This window comes from Pavona decussata, unplaced genomic scaffold, assembly GCF_977016875.1.
Source record: "Pavona decussata unplaced genomic scaffold, jaPavDecu1.1 SCAFFOLD_47, whole genome shotgun sequence".
Taxonomy (NCBI): domain Eukaryota; kingdom Metazoa; phylum Cnidaria; class Anthozoa; order Scleractinia; family Agariciidae; genus Pavona; species Pavona decussata.
The window spans coordinates 1,029,817-1,046,485 of NW_028145469.1; the positions used below are offsets into that span (position 1 = coordinate 1,029,817).

Consider the following 16,669-nt stretch of genomic DNA (forward strand, 5'->3'; position numbering starts at 1 on the left):
TGTATTCTCTGATGGTCGAGTTCTTGTTCTTATTTCATCCACTATCAACTTTGTGTCATCACAATGCAGATAAACAAGTTCTCTCTTGTGATATTTTGATCTGTCTGTAGCACAAGTGAAACTATGTCAATGTCTTCCGGTTTGAACTTCATTACCATAAACAGACACTTAAACGGTATGTAATTACTGAGACAAAAAGTATTTGTGTCGTTTTTGAATCAATTAGACAATGAGCAGCTGTGCAAAAAATGATGGAATATTGCATCAAGATTTCGGTTAACCCTACAAATGTCAGTTCCTATAACAAGTTATGATATTTTTAATCATACTGTTTCGCTTAAGTTACACAACAGAATCGATTTTGTTCACACCAACATTCTCAAGTCATTATCTCCTGCCATCAGGATGTCCACGTCAGCTCTGTATTGACTAAATTCCTGTTCATGGCAACAAGGTAGAAAGAAATGGAAGCATTTTATACAGACGGAAATTTATTCTTTTAAAATGATGTTTGGCCCTTGCACGCAATTATTTCTGAATGTACCCAAACAATTCAGATAAAGTATGATCACTGAGAGAACTGAATTTAGTGACCTCACGAGTGATAAAACTGTGTGAGTACTTAAACATGGAATTACCTACAACCATCATAAACCACCTACAAGTAAACCAAATAAAACCACAGACATCCACATTCAGTAAACAAAAAAATTCGCTCTTAACACTGTTTTTATCATGTTGAGGCATTTTAATTTTAGCATGCACCTTTCCATGTCAATGCACACCAGTACCGGAATTTTTGTTTCGTGGATGCCTATCCCATGTCCCCTAGCCCTTGTGATATGGGTGTATCATGTTACATTGACTTTCCTAAACACTAAGCACAGAGAGAAGCTATGCTCGATCACATCACGGCCTCACTTGTCCAGAAATACCTAATATACCTACCGATTTGTAGTTCTTTGCGCTGTAAATATGATAACTAGACTGCACCAATTGAATCCCTTTCTCAACGCTCTTGTCAAGTATTTGCTTTGTTGAAAGGAAATGAGAACCTGTGGAAACAGAACAGATACATTTCATGTGTGCACGGGGGCTAATTGAAATCGATCACAGACAGAGGCACAAAAGAGTGACACCGAAATGCCTCAAAATGATAAAAAGAGTATTCTGAGTGGATTTTTTTGGATTTCTGAAGGTGTTTGTAGGTGGTTTTACATCATTCCATGTTTAAGTAACTACATTTAACTGTCGAGTGATCATAATAGAGATGAAGTATAACATGAATATGAACATGTGTTAATGATGATAAAGATCTGTCTGGAGATGAAGATGGCAATTGGGTGCTCACAGTGAAGGAAGAACTCGAGTAATCCGGAGTTGAACATCTTGGCGGGCTTTCAACAGAGTTTGGCTGGCTTTCCAGAGAGCGGTTCGAAATTGTAGAGACGTACATCTTCCTCAGCACAAGAAGAAATTAGGCTTGAATCTCTGTCTGACAGGTCTGAAAGATCATCCATGAAATCAGCTGATCTATCGCCACTGCTCTCCAACGAGTTAGACTGTGTAGAGCTGAAGCTCTCACCGGTGTCAGCAAAAGTGACTAGTTCAATGTTTGTGGCCTTTCTCAAATGCTCAAATAGAGCAGATTTAATTTTTTTTCCTCGCGAGGATCTTTTCTATGCAGATGTCCTGCCAGAACAGCAAAAGCGATGCCGGCAAAAAGAGCATTTGTACCTTTAGCTCCACAGTCGAAGCATGACATGCTTACTTCCCTGCCATTTTGGTCTCAAAGGTCACAAATGTTGACTTGGCGTACTTCCTCAGGAAAACAAGACAAATATGTTGTTGACACACAACTTGTCATTTGAAACGTACCAAACCATTTGCGGATCCAAATATGACAAGAAAACTTGAGTTATCGTCCTAACAAATGCAACTAAGGTCGCAGAGACATCCACGAAGAAAGACTCCCACTTACACGCTATTCCCAAATTCTTATTTACCGCAGTATAAGACTATGACCAAAAATAGCCTGATCGAATTTTGTGTTAGTGTGATATTAACCCAAGATGTCTGGTTCGTACAACATTTCATAACAGGGAACTGTGTTTCCCTCACAGGCAAAGTGTCTGAAGGAATACAGAAAAGTAATTACAGTGTAACAACCAAGGTAGCACATTTCTGTTACTGGAAAACAATCTGCGGTTGTTGCTGTGGAGATGGGGCCTCCAAGGGTGTGTAATAAAATCGAGCTTCTGGCTTATGATGTTCTTCCATCTCAAGATTATCCACGTCAGAAATTACTTGACAATATTGACTGTAATTCTAAACTGCTCAACAATTACAATTATTGTTTGTTTATTTTTAAAATTACTGTTGCATCTGAAAACTACATGCATCAATGTTACTGTTATTGACTTTTCAATAAAGGAACTCATTGTACATTGTACCTGTATTTTCATCTCATCGATGACAAACCCTCGGCAATAGTCCTGTTCATTTAAATTCTGTTTCTTTGCTTCCATCATGCACCATTCATTTTTGTACATCTTGAAGTAAGAATGAAATGCATATTGGGTCGTTGGTTATTGATGGAACATTTCTTCGAAATGGTAACACCAGGCACCAGATTACATATTCCCCTCACTTTCGGTGTTTGATTTTTATGCTTGTCTGGTACTGAATCACAAGCATTGTTAAATTGTCTTTAATTTCCTTTGTTTTTTATGAGTTTTTTTTTGCTGCATCACACAGTGAATTTCTTATACAATTTAGATACCCTCCACTATATTGGGGAACAAAAGAACTTAATCCTAGTCATTTACCTGATTGTTCTGTTGCTTGACATTGTAACAAAGTTTATGTCGCGGGTCAAGGACATGTGGATTCTTGCAGTATAAATCTATACATAGTCGGATTATCCAGCGAAATTACACAGTTAAACTTGTTATCACATCCTGCTTTCTTAGGTATTTGGATTAAAGAGGTTGATTCTGCTTGACATCACAAGCTCTGAAATGGCCAAATTTGCATAGTAGTTACTAGTAAACAATCAGTGTGTTAGAGCGGTTTTCAATTGAGTGTTGTAAAACCAAAACCAAAATATTTTCTCTGGCCAGTCACAACAGATGTAAAGAGCACAATCAGCCAATCAGAACTTGAAGCAAATACATGTAACCTGTGTCAAGCTCGGGAAAACAGGTTCGACCAAGCATGGTCCTCCTCTTAAACCTCTATTTCTTCACTATTGAATTTGTCTTGCCAAAACTGTTCCCTCAGTTCCGTGTTCCTGCACTTTTGTTGCTCTTCCTTTATTTGTTCAAGCAACTCCTTCACTCAAAAGAAACTGCTTGTTGCATTGTGGTAGACTACATCTTTGAATGGTTCCTTTGGCTTTGACAATTAACACTCTTAAATCTTCTACAATTTCTACAATTTTTGCCAGAATTGCTGCTGACTTGACAGGACCCTGAGAATACCCTTGTCTCTGACTACTTTGCTGGGTCCTAAAGGTCGTTAAGGTGACCAACTGTATAAGAGCAAAGGCTGGAAATGGACTGATCTTCCTCAAGAACAAATCCAAGGCAGATGGCGACGCTGTTTAAGTATTGCAGGATCACTGAAATTTCTTCTGCTAGTGTTGCACCTTTGCTCCATCAATTTTCAGCACTGAACCCAAATCCGCAACACAACCATGTAATCTGATCCTGTAAATCGGTGTAGAGGAGTGTTAAGGAGAAGTTCCACCAGCATTTCCAGGCTCAAACGCTTACCTCTACATTTCGTTTTTTCCCTTCGGAAGAAGGTAAATTGGTATTAACTATCCGCTTCTCCTGTCCACCCTTGGGGCAATGACGTGATTCAGCTGTAAAGCAATTGCTTCTATGTCTTCTGCAACTCTGTGGTTTGATGTTACTCTCTTTAAATTTAAAGGAAAAGGTCATTCCAAAATGGCACATTTTCCCTCTTCTTCAATAGGAAGGTAATGTAAACATTAGGTACTCGCCAAAGTTTCTGCTTTCAAAGAGCTTTCTATCCTTATGAATCCTTGTTCAAAGAGATGGCAAAAAAGGCATTTCCTTCCAAAGCAAAGCAAAGACCAATCAAGCTAGGTCGGGACAGAAAGTTCTTGCCAAAAGTAAAACACTTGTATGCGTGTTCCACTGACATAATCTCCTCGGTGGTAAAACTCGCAAAAGAAGAAAGTGATCGTATGGTACGTTTAAGGGTCAAAATTAAGTATATAGTTACCACACAAATTGAATTGCCTAATAAGTTGATATCTTACGTGATGATTACCAATTAATGACCTCTGCTCTCTTGCAATGAAATCCTTTTGCAATGTCATGACACAGTGGTACAGTTGGTGGAGAATACCTCGGTTTCCCCCAAGTTTCTTGCCCCCTTCAGTCAAATCCACACACTCCCCAATGGTATAGGATGGCATTATGGAATCTCCATTTTCTATTGGTGCTCCTCTACAAAATTGCCCATTTTCAATAAATGTCAGAATCAAGACGATTCTCCGACTTAAAAGGTATCATTCTATGCTTGTTATGTGCATTACGTTGGCAATGTCATTTTCGCAACCGTGTGAAATTAGGGAGTAACAAAATTTGGAGGACGACAGTTGGGTTACCCAGACTTAAATAGCAACTCACTGATTGTTAAACGACAACGACTCGCACAGGAGAAATGGCACAGTGTTTGAGTGGTCACTGATCTTGTTTCATCCACCCACCGGTTCAATGCTACTTCCCTAAATTGTTCGAAAGTCTCATGCGATAATTCCGTTTCCTCTTTTTCTGGACCTTAAGTTAAAGCGTGGTCCACACCTCACCAATTTAACTTTCTCCCCCCATATTTCTTTAACAAATTTTCCAAGCAAAACGGAAATCAAATTACAGGAGAAATTTTCTTTGTGTTAGCATGCTCCTAATAAAATTTCACTGACTTCCATAAGACCATCCACAACATGTTCGTAGTTACACAGCACCCTTGAAGGAACAAAGTTTATTTGTACATCAATACGATCGAAAGTAAGTCAGTAAATATGTAGTGTGGGCATTGTTTATTTATTTATTTGCCCAAAATCAACAACTTTTAGAATATTTCATTCATCACTGTAGTAACAGCATTGAGCAGGAAGTCTCAGAAGCCTTTCTAGGCTTATCAAGGAGACCCCCCTTTACTAACTGTTACTAATAACTCTGGCGATATATGAAATTATCATAATCTACGTTAAATTATAACTTCCTATAATAGGGCAAGGAACGAGCTACAACTAAAATATACTAATTATATCAAACAGATCAAGAGAAAAATACTAATCAGCGAAGAGAAGAAAATACAAGAATCGTTTATATCTATATTTGATTTGTAAGGATAAAGTTTTTTAGTTTCCGTTTAAAAGTTGATTGACACCTGTTTTTTTAAAGATCATTTAGCAAGTTATTAAATTTATCTACTCCCTTAGAACTTATACTAAATTATCTAATATTTGTTTTGATTAAAGGCTTATGAGCGCACATTGGATATGACATGCTAGGTATATTTGTGACCACCTGCACATGTAAGCATATTTATCAAGGAAAAGACATGTAAGGATGTGGGGAACAAAACTCTCCCGAGTTCTTATGTCTGATGAATTAACAAATTATGCCAACAAAACTACTTCAAACAGTCACTCTGACTCAGCTGAATTTGTTTCTGTTTTGTTGTTGAGTACGACTTTAATGCTATAGTCTTCAGGTTTATGGCAGCAATGGAAAGCATCCGCGTATTCAGGCAACATGTAGCATAGCCAGGATTCTCGGTGATGCATTCCTCTACCTTTTCCAACTCAAAAATCCTCTCGCTACACCTGTCAATGTCCATACAACACCAGCACTCTTCAGGCTTGTTAATTCCCTCAAAGGAACAATTTAAGCACTTAAACCTGACAAAATATTAAATTAAATCCATCGTTAATTGGTACTTTCCAAGGATAACCCGTTGTTCCTGCAGCATCTCGTCAAATTTTTCTCTCAAGCGATTGAATGCACCTTCTCTCTTTTCTAGTTCTTCCATCCTTGTGGCCTGCCAGCTTGCAAGACACCATCCAGACTATCATTGTAGATATCCAGCACCCTCTTCTCTACCGCACACTGTCTCTTGACTCCAGTGACACGATTCAAATTGATACCTGCGTCTAGTATATCCGCCATCTTAAGCAGTAGGCCCATGATCTCATGTGTCAGCACATTTCTGTATTCTATGAACATCTTTACGAACGCTCTGCCTCGGTGTCTTGTGCGGCGGAGGCTTTGGTAGCGTTGCAGTCTTTTCAGTATTGCTGGCATGATTGATCGTTGCTTCAACTGGTTTGAAGGTTGAGCTGCAAGTCTCTCGGTCTTATACCATCTCAGTACCTCCACATGCATGTCCCACGCTGTGTCATTGTCTGTTTATCCACGTCATAGTACTGAAATACTATTCTAATTGACCAATTCTTTGTACTCTGAACAGTTTTTGCGAAATATTTGAAAAACGTCAACTTCTAGCGTCTTTGTAACAAGGTTTGAAAACGTAAACAGAATGATTTTTTTTTGCTAAATAATTTCTCTCAAGTTTGCTTTGTACCCTTCCGAGACCTCTGCAGCTGCATTAGCTTTTGCTTTAACAGTTGCTTATTACTTACGGTCACAGTTTATTAAGTTTTTTCCTTTACCAGAAAAAAGTGAACATTTAATGAGAAAGACGAGTTTATTTGCAATTGTGCTACAAACATGTATAGTGTAACAATAAAAAAAAAACCAGTCCCTTATTTTTTCCCACTATGTTCCTAATATCTTTGTGGGTACGAAATTACCTTGAAAATTTGTTCAATTTTGTACTTTAAACAACTTTGAATCATAACTGTTCAACAAAAACAACACTTTCACTAGTGAATAACTGTAGCCAAGATAGTCTTTCTTGCTGTGCTCGCACTGGCTTACAAAATTATGGTGTAAAATTATTTCTGACGCACACTTAGAAAGGTATTGATCTTTAAAATTCATAAACTGGACTTCTTTGCATCAAGTTCATAACCCCTGAACAAAAACATTGCACATTTACTGGCAAATAATTGTAGCCAAGATACAGTTTCTTGCTGTAATCATGCTGGCTAAGTGAATAGTTGTGTAAAATTATATCTGATGCAAACTTAGAAAGATACCGATCTTAAAAAAACACGAGTTGTGATTGAATTGTCTTTAACTACCATTCATCATTAATCACCTGTCTGGCAAATATATATTGGCTTCTTCGCTGGCATTAATTTTTGAGTCAAGTCCAAGCAACAACCGTGGACGATAATCCTGCTTGTATACGTTGGATCAATTGTTGATCTGAGCGGCTTAACAAAGACAAATGATAAAAGAAGCAGAGACGAATACAATGTAGAATTACAGTTTAAAGGTTACTATGTTTTGGCTGGCCAAACCAGCCTTCTTCAGGTATAATTGAAATTTACATTGGGACATACGCTTATATAGCTGACAAACATTTGTGCAATAGCGGAACTACGTTAAACTAAATTGATTGACAGTATAAAATATGAAGCAAATGAAATATTAATAACGAAGAATAAAAAATAACAAAAGGAAAAAAGCTAGTAGATTTCTTTGCGAATATTAAGGCCTTGTGGAGAAAGTGTTCTGCCTTTTGATATTAAAAAGGCTTCCCTGGCGTTATGTATTGAGTCTCGGTTAGAGTAGACTTTTTCTATGGGGATTAATTGCATGTCGTTAGCAGTGTGGTTAGGAGCAGTGAGGAAGTGTTCTGCGGCTGTGGTGGGTCTAGATTTAGTGTTAGGGTTATCTATGGTGCGGCGGTGTTCATTAAAGCGGTCTTTTAAGCGATCGTTTAGTCTCTCCTATGTATTGTAAATTACAGCGGTTACATTGGATCATGTCGATTATATTTTTAGTTTCACAGGTCAGGTAAGATTTGATAGGGCGCGTTTCAGCAGTGGAAAAGAAGGTGTAGTTAGTGAGACCATCGGAAATGTATGGGCAAGTGGCACAATTTTTACCGCAACGATAGGAGCCCGAAGGGAGTTGTGGGTGGGGATTAGTCGAGTTATAAGAAAGTCTAGCCAAAACCAGTAAGTCGCATAGGTTAGGAGATCGTCTGAAGGCCACAACAGGCAAATTTGGAAAGACCTTTTTGCAGCGGTCAGACGAGCACAGTAAATGATAATGTTTTTTAATGATGTTGAAGATGTGAGGAAGCGATGGGTTAAAAGTTGTAATAAAAGGTACACGCGTAGGTTTGTTCATTTCTTTAGTTTGTAAAGCGAGTCTGCGTGGGATGTTGGCGGCACGTTGTATTTGTTTAGTGACAAAGTTTCGTTTGTAGCCTCGTTTGAGTAGGTATGTAGTAAGTTGTGCAGTGCGTATATTAAACGTTTCGTCAGTAGAACAAATACGTCGTAAGCGAAGTGCTAGACTGAAAGGAATAGCATTTTTTGTATGTAGGGGATGGCAAGATGAATACAGTAGATGTTGGTGTTTGTCTGTAGGTTTAGTGTACAGGTCAGTACTGATGTTACTGTCGTTAGTTAAAGAAACATTAACATCAAGGAAAGATACGTTAGTAGAAGAGTGCGAGCTAGTGAATTTAATGGTAGGGTGAATGTTGTTAAGATAATCAATGAATATTTTTAAGTTATCCAGACCTTCAGTCCAGATCATAAAAATATCAATATAACAAAACCACGTGTGAGGGTGAAATGGGGCATTTTTCAAAGCATTCGCTTCGAAATGAGCAAGAAAAAGGTTGGCAAAAGAGGGGGCCATTTTAGTACCCATGGCTGTGCTGTGGATCTGAAGGTAGTGGTTATCGTTAAAAGAAAAATTATTCATGGTAAGAATCATGCGAATGAGGTCACAGAGTGTGCCAGTGGGAATGTTACTATGAAGGCGAGTACGTAGGTAATAGTCACAAGCATTAATACCTTTGTTATGTGAGATATTAGTGTATAAAGATGAGACATCAAGTGTGACTAACAATGAATTAGCGGGTAGCTTACCGATGGTAAGGAGTTTGTTAAGAAAGTCATTAGTGTCTTTAACAAAGGATGGTAATTTGTGAACTAAAGGTTGAAGGTGATAGTCGACAAATTGAGATATGCGTTCGGTGGGATGGCTATTAGATGAAACAATGGGGCGTCCTGGGTTACCGGGTTTGTGTATTTTGGGTAGTATGTAGAAGCGTCCTGGTTTTACGTCAGTCTGTATGAGGTATTTCCTAGTTTTCTCATTGACAAGTCTGTCATGATGCATCCTGTTAACATAAAAAGTTACACGTTTTTGTATGTCAATTTTGAGTCATGAAGTTGTCTGTTACATTCGTCCATGTACCAAGTTTTGTCCATAACAACAGTACCGGAACCTTTGTCAGCGGGTTTTATAATTATGTCTTGTCGTTGTTTAAGTTGGCTAATAGCCTGTCTCTCTGTAGCAGTAAGATTGTCACGGATTTTTTTAGGTGTACCAGTAGTTATATCAAGTTTAACAGCGTCTAAAAAAGTGTCAAGAGCTCGTTCTCTGTCTTTGGGGGGATTCCAAGTACTTTTGTTCTGGAAAGGAGTGTCGTCTTCATTACCGTTCGCGGTGTTGCTGTTTTCGTCAAAAAAATACTCAGTAAGTCGCATGCGTCGAGAGAAGTTGTAGATGTCAGCTGAAACTTCCGACCAGTCAATATGTCGTGGTGTGGGACAGAATGTAAGTCCACGTGCAAGGATTAATATTTTGTCGGTAGATAGAGAATAGCTAAAAAGGTTAATAACAGAAGAATTATCTAGTTGAATGTTAGCGGGTTTGGTTTTACGGCGAGGCCGTTTACGCGTGGGTGTGACGTTAAAAGATTGAGTTGAGTTAGAGATGTTATGTGTGACATAAGAAGAGGTGTCGTTATTATTAGTAATGCTGTTAACCTGTGGGTTAACAAGGCTGTTATCGGTAAAATTATTGTTGTCTATAATACAGCGGATCGGAGCAGTCTTTTTGGCATGTCGGTTGGTAAGTAGAGACTCAAGCGATAAGGCCATAGAATTCAGTTTGGTTGAATAAAATAAAAATTCATCTTGTGTACAGGAGTTGCGTAATAGTTCCATGTGGTGTGAGCGTTCCATTGAAAGTTGCTTTATCTTGTGTCTGCATTCGGCGATTAATAGTTTCAGATAGTGGTAAGCAGCAGAGTGTGAGATGTATCTCCATCGTCGATAGAGTTTGTAGTTCATGTATAGTGGCGGTAGCCGTGGGTAAAGTGATGCTGGAATGAAGTTGTTGTCTTTGTAAAAGGAGTAATTCTGAAGGAGATGTTTGTATGGTGTGAGCTTGAGGTAAATTCTTTTCGTGGCGTTGAAAAGGCCGGTATATGCACATGGTGTGGGTCGGTCTGAGGCAGCTGTTGTGAATTGTCTGGTCGTACGGGTAATAGGATGAGGTCCGGGATTGGGTTCAATATCCATACATATTGTAAGTGATGAAGCGAGGGCCAGAATAACAAATGCCACAAAAAGAGTAGAACGTCTAGGCGACGACTGCTTGACAGCTGCAGTTGAGTTGGAAAGCGTACTAGTGGATGCCAAAACATGAGTAAAATGTGTAAAGGACCCAATGCAAATTCTCCATGAAGCGATGTCAATGCCCATGAAGAATTTATGCTATTTCCTCAGAGAAGTCTCTGTCTCTGTCTCTCTTTACCCAGGTGTATAAATGGGTACCGGCAACATACTGCTGGGGGTAACCCTGCGATGGACTAGCATCCCATCCAGGGGGGAATAGTAATACTCCTAGTTGCTTCATGCTACAGAAACCAGGCTAATCTCTGGCTGTGTGGGCCACTTAGGCTCTTGTGCGACTTAACCTTCACCTTACAATGGAACCTCAACATAACGAAAGGCCGGTGTAGAAAATTGCGTTCGCTTTGATGAGGTTGTAAAAGCAGTCCCGAAATACCCCGTCCAGAGACAGAGTAATGAAGGGTTTTGGATAACCGCATTGGGGAAGCTTAGCTTTTGGCGAATAGGGAACACTATATGAATGGCGTGAAAGAAACAAGACGAAAATAGAAAGGGATATGAAAAAATACAACTTTATGGCAGCAGTGGAAAGCACCCGCGTGTTCAGGCAACATGTAGCATAGCCAGGATTCTCGGTGATGCATTCCTCTACCTTTTCCAACTCAAAAATCCTCTCACTACACCTGTTGATGTCCATACAACATCAGCACTCTTCAGGCTTGGTAATTGGCTCAGGGGAACAATTTGAGCACCTGAACCTGAGAAAATATTAAATTAAATCCATCGTTAACTGGTACTTTCCAAGGATAACCCGTTGTTCCTTCAGCATCTCGTCAAATTTTTCTCTCAAGCGATTGAATGCACCTTTTCTCTTTTCTAGTTCTTCCATCCTCGTGGCCTTCATTAAATTCCCTGCCAGCTGGTAGACACGATCCAGACTATTATTGTAGATATCCAGCGTCCTCCTCTCTACCGCACACAGTCTCTCGACTCCATTGACTCGATTCAAATTGATGATTGCGTCTAGTATATCCGCCATCTTAAGCGGTGGGCCCATGATCTCATGTGTCAGCACATTTCTGTATTCTATGAACATCTTTACGAACGCTCTGCCGTTGTCTTGTGCGGCGGAGGCTTTGGTAGCGTTGCAGTCTTTTCAGCATTGCTGGCATGATTGACCGTTCATTCAACTGGTTTGAAGGCTGAGCCTCAAATCTCTTGGTCCTATACCATCTCAGTACCTCCACACGCATGTCCCGTGCTGTGTCATTGTCTGTTTATCCACGTCATAGTACTGAAATACTATTCTAATTGACCGATTCTTTGTACTCTGAACAGTTTTTGCGAAATATTTGAAAAAAGTGCCCCGCACTTGTGTAATTTCATGTTCGCCCGTTGAAATCTCGGTTGTTTGGTGTAATGATAATAATAAAGAGAAGAAAAACAACTGATTTACTGTCACACCTTCGCACTTCGTATTTTCTAGGCTTTTTTTCATCTAGGTCTACAATTATCAGGCTAGTCTGCCTACTTCTCGGTTTTTTAAAACTTCACCCAGATTCCCCTCTTTGTCCTATAACGAGGTACGTCAAATTCTAGTGTCTTTGTAACAAGGGTTGAGAAACGTAAACAATGATTTTTTTAGCTAAATAATTTCACTTGTTTGCTTTGTCCCCTTCCGAGACCTCTGCAGCTGCAGTAGCTTACACTTTAACAGTTGCTTATTACTTGCGGTCACAGTTTATTAAGTTTTTACCTTTTCCTGAAAAAAAGGAACATTTAACAACAAAGACGAGTTTATTTGCAATGGTGCAGCAAACACATGTATAGTGTAACAATAAAAAAAACAGTCTTTTATTTTTTACCACTATGTTCCTAATATCTTTGTGGGTACGAAATTACCTTGGAAATTTGTTCAGTTTTGTACTGTAAACAACTTTGAATCATAACTGTTCAACAAAAACAACACTTTCACTAGTGAATAACTGTAGCCAAGATACGCTTTCTTGCTGTGCTTGCACTGGCTTACAAAATTATGGTGTAAAATTATTTCTGACGCAAACTTAGAAAGGTATCGATCTTTTAAATTCATAAACTGGACATCTTTGCATCAAGTTCATAACCCCTGAACAAAAACATTACACCTTTACTAGCAAATTATTGTAGCCAAGATACACTTTCTTGCTGTAATCACGCTGGCTTAGTAAATTGTTGTGTTAAATTATACATGGTGCAAACTTAGAAACATACCGATCTTAAAGAAATTCGAGCTGTGATTAAATTGTCTTTAACTACCATTCATCATCCATCACCTGTCTGGCAAATATATATTGGCTTCTTCGCTGGCATTAATTTTTGCCAGTTCCTCAGAGGAGTCTCTGTGCTTCCTGATCGACATGAACTAGGTTTGCTAAAGCTCGAGAATGCTGCAGTTGAAAAAATTAGAAAAACTGTAAAAACTCGTAAAGAAATGTCTCCCGCCCCCTGGAGAGCATGGAAGAAGCAAAGCCAAGCAGAAAGTCAACCCGGGAAAAACAAAAACCAAAGAAATTGTAAGAAAGCTGGGTGGAAGAAGAGTGATAACTTATGACACAACTAGGACCCAGGATTCATGAGCTTTAGACTAAAAAATGACCTTAAAGGAACCAGGTTCAAACCAGCCTGGTACGAGGGGGAAGTACAAGAATATGTTGATAATAACGACGTTATTTGCATACTTTACAAAGATGAAGAAATGTTTACATCTTCAAGGACCAAAAACCTCTTTGACTTGAGCGTTACTGTTGCGTTGGCCGAGGGGCTAATAACCTTAAAGCGGGCAAAAACATAATTGATTGAAATACAAAGATAGTACATTGGAACCTCGTGGAGGCGCGGTGGTGTAGTGGTTAGCTTGTCGGACTTTCGATCGGACAGTCGGAGGATCTGAGGGTCGTTGGTTTGAGGCTTGGTTGTTCTCTTTATCGCTGTCTTGTTTCCTTAGACAAGGAACTTTGCTAAACATTGTCTCTCTTTACCCAGGTGTATTAAATGGTACCGGCGACATACTGCTGGTGGTAACCCTGCGATGGACTAGCATCCCATCCAGGGGGGAGTAGCATTACTCCTAGTTGCTTCATGCTACAGAAACCGGGCTAATCTCTGGCTGTGTGGGCCACTTAGGCTCTTGTGCGACTTTACCTTTACCTTACAATGGAACCTCAACATAACGAAAGGCCGGTGTAGAAAATTCCGTTAGTTTTTACGAGGTTGTGGAAGGAGCCCCCAAATACCCCATCCAGAGACAGAGCGATGAAGGGTTTTAGATAACCCCATTGAGGAAGCTTAGCATCGCGCAAATAGGGAACACTATATGAATGGCGTTAAGGAAACAACACGATAATGGAAAGGGATACGAAAAAATACAACTTAGTAATATCCCCAAATTCTTTTTAATATCCAATACAGACAGAACTGTGGTTACGGTACAAAGAAATTAATTACACAATAACTAAGAAAAACATCCTGGGCAAGTGCGAGCAAATTGCCACACTGGAAACAGCGGTTGCACTGGGAATTAGACCTTCGACCAAGCCCTCTGTCTCTTACAGAATCCAACAGCGGGCGAGAATATCCTTATCCTGGCAGTGCATAAGGGTAGCGCGGGGACCTGGAGAGAGAGGCCAACTGGGCTGTCCCAGACTTTAGGATGTTTTGGATTTGAGAAGCGGCCTGTTTTTCTTCTGGATCGCTGAGCAAGTGCATAACGACTGAAGAGAGACGCCCGTCCCTAAGAAGTGGCTTGCACTGGCGAAAAATGGCATCAAACTTCTTTTTCTCTGCATGTCTAGTCTGCCTTGCCACATCAGCATGTTGTTCCATGGCAGCCATTTATTTTCATCTCCCATTGAACCGCCAAGGACCATGAGCGTATTTTGCAGAAAGCTTATAAGTTCCTCCAGGAAATCCTGGACTTGCTGGTCATTTACCTCGAGCTGATCAATAGCAAAAGAAATAAACTTCCATGTATAAGTTTTTAAAGGATTATGGCTTGTCAAGAAGTCTTGCCAAACAAAAAATACCGTAAAGGTCATGCTTGAAGGCGAAGCCATTGCTTGTAAAATGATGGTGTGGTGTGATATCAACGAAACAGCCACAACACGCATGAGTTATCTAGGCAACATTTTGGATGTCAATCATGTCAATATTTTGGGTATGGGTATTGTTATTGTGAAACTGACGCATTGAAACATCAATAGATAAACAGCAGAAAACAAAAGAACGGAAGTTGAAGTCTTTTAAGAGAAGTTGCGTGACTCACTGCGGTAAACTAAACAGGAATTAAATATCGCCTGCAACATCAAGGAAGTGTTGTTCTTGAGCGTATTAGATGAAAAACGAAAATTCTCAATAAGAGTATGCATTGTATTGAAATCCTATGCTGTTAATGTTTTAATGGGCGCGATTTCTTAATGGACCTCAATGCATTGTTTTCATAGTTTTGTTAGTCATGTGACAAGTGTAACATGGGAACAAAGGCCACAAAAATCTAATATTTAAGCTACACGCTAGAAGTACTCTTAGATTATAGAGCGGTTCGGCACCTTAAATTAAACAAATTTGGCAAAATCGTGCACCCTTTTATTGTTCGTACACTACTTAAATTTCCAGCGATTGAGTGGGTGTTATACAAAACCTGTCGAGGGTATTAATTGACCGCCCTATGTAGCGAACCAATTTTCTTTTCTGAGTTTAAACCAAATCACTTTAAGTTTTAGAATTAAAACGAATACAAGTAGGCAAAATTAATAACGTCCATTTCTTACCTCTCTTCGTCTCCCCGGTAATGAAAGTATTTTACTCGGCTTCGAATGCCAAAGTGCTCTTCTTCTTCTTCTTCTTCGAAGCCTTAAAACTCCTTGTCCGAGCTTGAATTGTTAAAAAGTTCCAATAAAGAACGATTCAGATCAGGCATTCCAGTGCCTTCGTAGGTTTCTTCTGTAAACGCGTAAGGATCGCTTGCCATGATTGTAAAAGCCGAATGCCTTCCCGAGCAGAGGAACGTCTTTAAATATGTGCTTGATCTTATTTTAAGTAACCAATTAGAAAAGCCTTTGCTTTTTATTAGGTACGTAAACAAAGCGTTATCTCACGTATCGTTTTAGATAGTTTGCTCTTGAACAATATGTGAGATTGCTTTTCTGAGGTTAAAAAGTAGGAAAATATTGCTTTCAATTAAAATCAAATGTTGTTAAAGGCGTAAATGTGAGTTGACTGGAAAGTTGCACAAGTAAGAAGAAATCAAAAGACATAATAAAATATTAATGCCATTGTTACGACACGCATGGGAATTAAAAGGTTAACAAATATTTACTTTTACTTCCAAATGAAATCTAAAGTATCAAAGCTAAACACGTGCTGCAAGTGATGCACAGTAGAAAAAATATTTCCTTTTAAATAAGAAAAATACACATTTCTAGAATCGATGTGGCTCCCTTCGATCAATTAATATACCAATCTTCTCATAAGAAAAGAATTGTTGGCTTGCAAAAGAAATAAAAAACAGTTTTGTGGAAGGGCAAATGTTTAAGAATTTCAAGGGAAAGCCTTGTTTAAAGAGATCATCTAAAAGAAATTGGTGATATAACTGATTAACGAAAAACAGAGGTTTTAAATCACATGAAACAGGACCATTATGCGTATTTGCCTAATTTCTTTCAAGTGATTGCATTTTCCATTTGCCTTCACAGTACTAACACGTCCCAGCTGAATAGAACGTTTGTCATATAAAAAGCTTTTTTTTGGGTACCCGCTTCCTGCCTCTTGATGTGTGAATATACATGTAACACTGCTGGTAACTAATTATACCAAGTAAATTATGAGTGTGACCATCAGCAGTTTTAGTGATGAATAATTATATGTATTTTCATTTTTACATAGTCTCTGTTTTCTCAAAGCTCCCCCTGTCCCACCCAAAAACACCCGCAAGGATACAGCACCTTATTATTATGGTCTTTGGTTTGTGAAAATCTGTGACAGTCGCTAACTCTAACCGAAGAGCTTGGCAAATAATTTTATTCATTAAATCTCGGAATAAAAAAAAATGAATATGAAATGTTGCATTTTTTCGTCTGG

At 39.0% G+C, this 16,669-nt stretch overlaps 2 pseudogenes; both read right to left on the minus strand.

Moving 5' to 3' along the window:
• Positions 1 to 3,186: 3,186 nt before the first annotated feature.
• Positions 3,187 to 6,425, minus strand: LOC146482156 (uncharacterized; annotated as a pseudogene).
• A 7,620-nt stretch (positions 6,426 to 14,045) lies between these two features.
• LOC146482157 (uncharacterized) overlaps positions 14,046 to 16,669 on the minus strand; it is a 28,143-nt pseudogene continuing 25,519 nt past the window's right edge.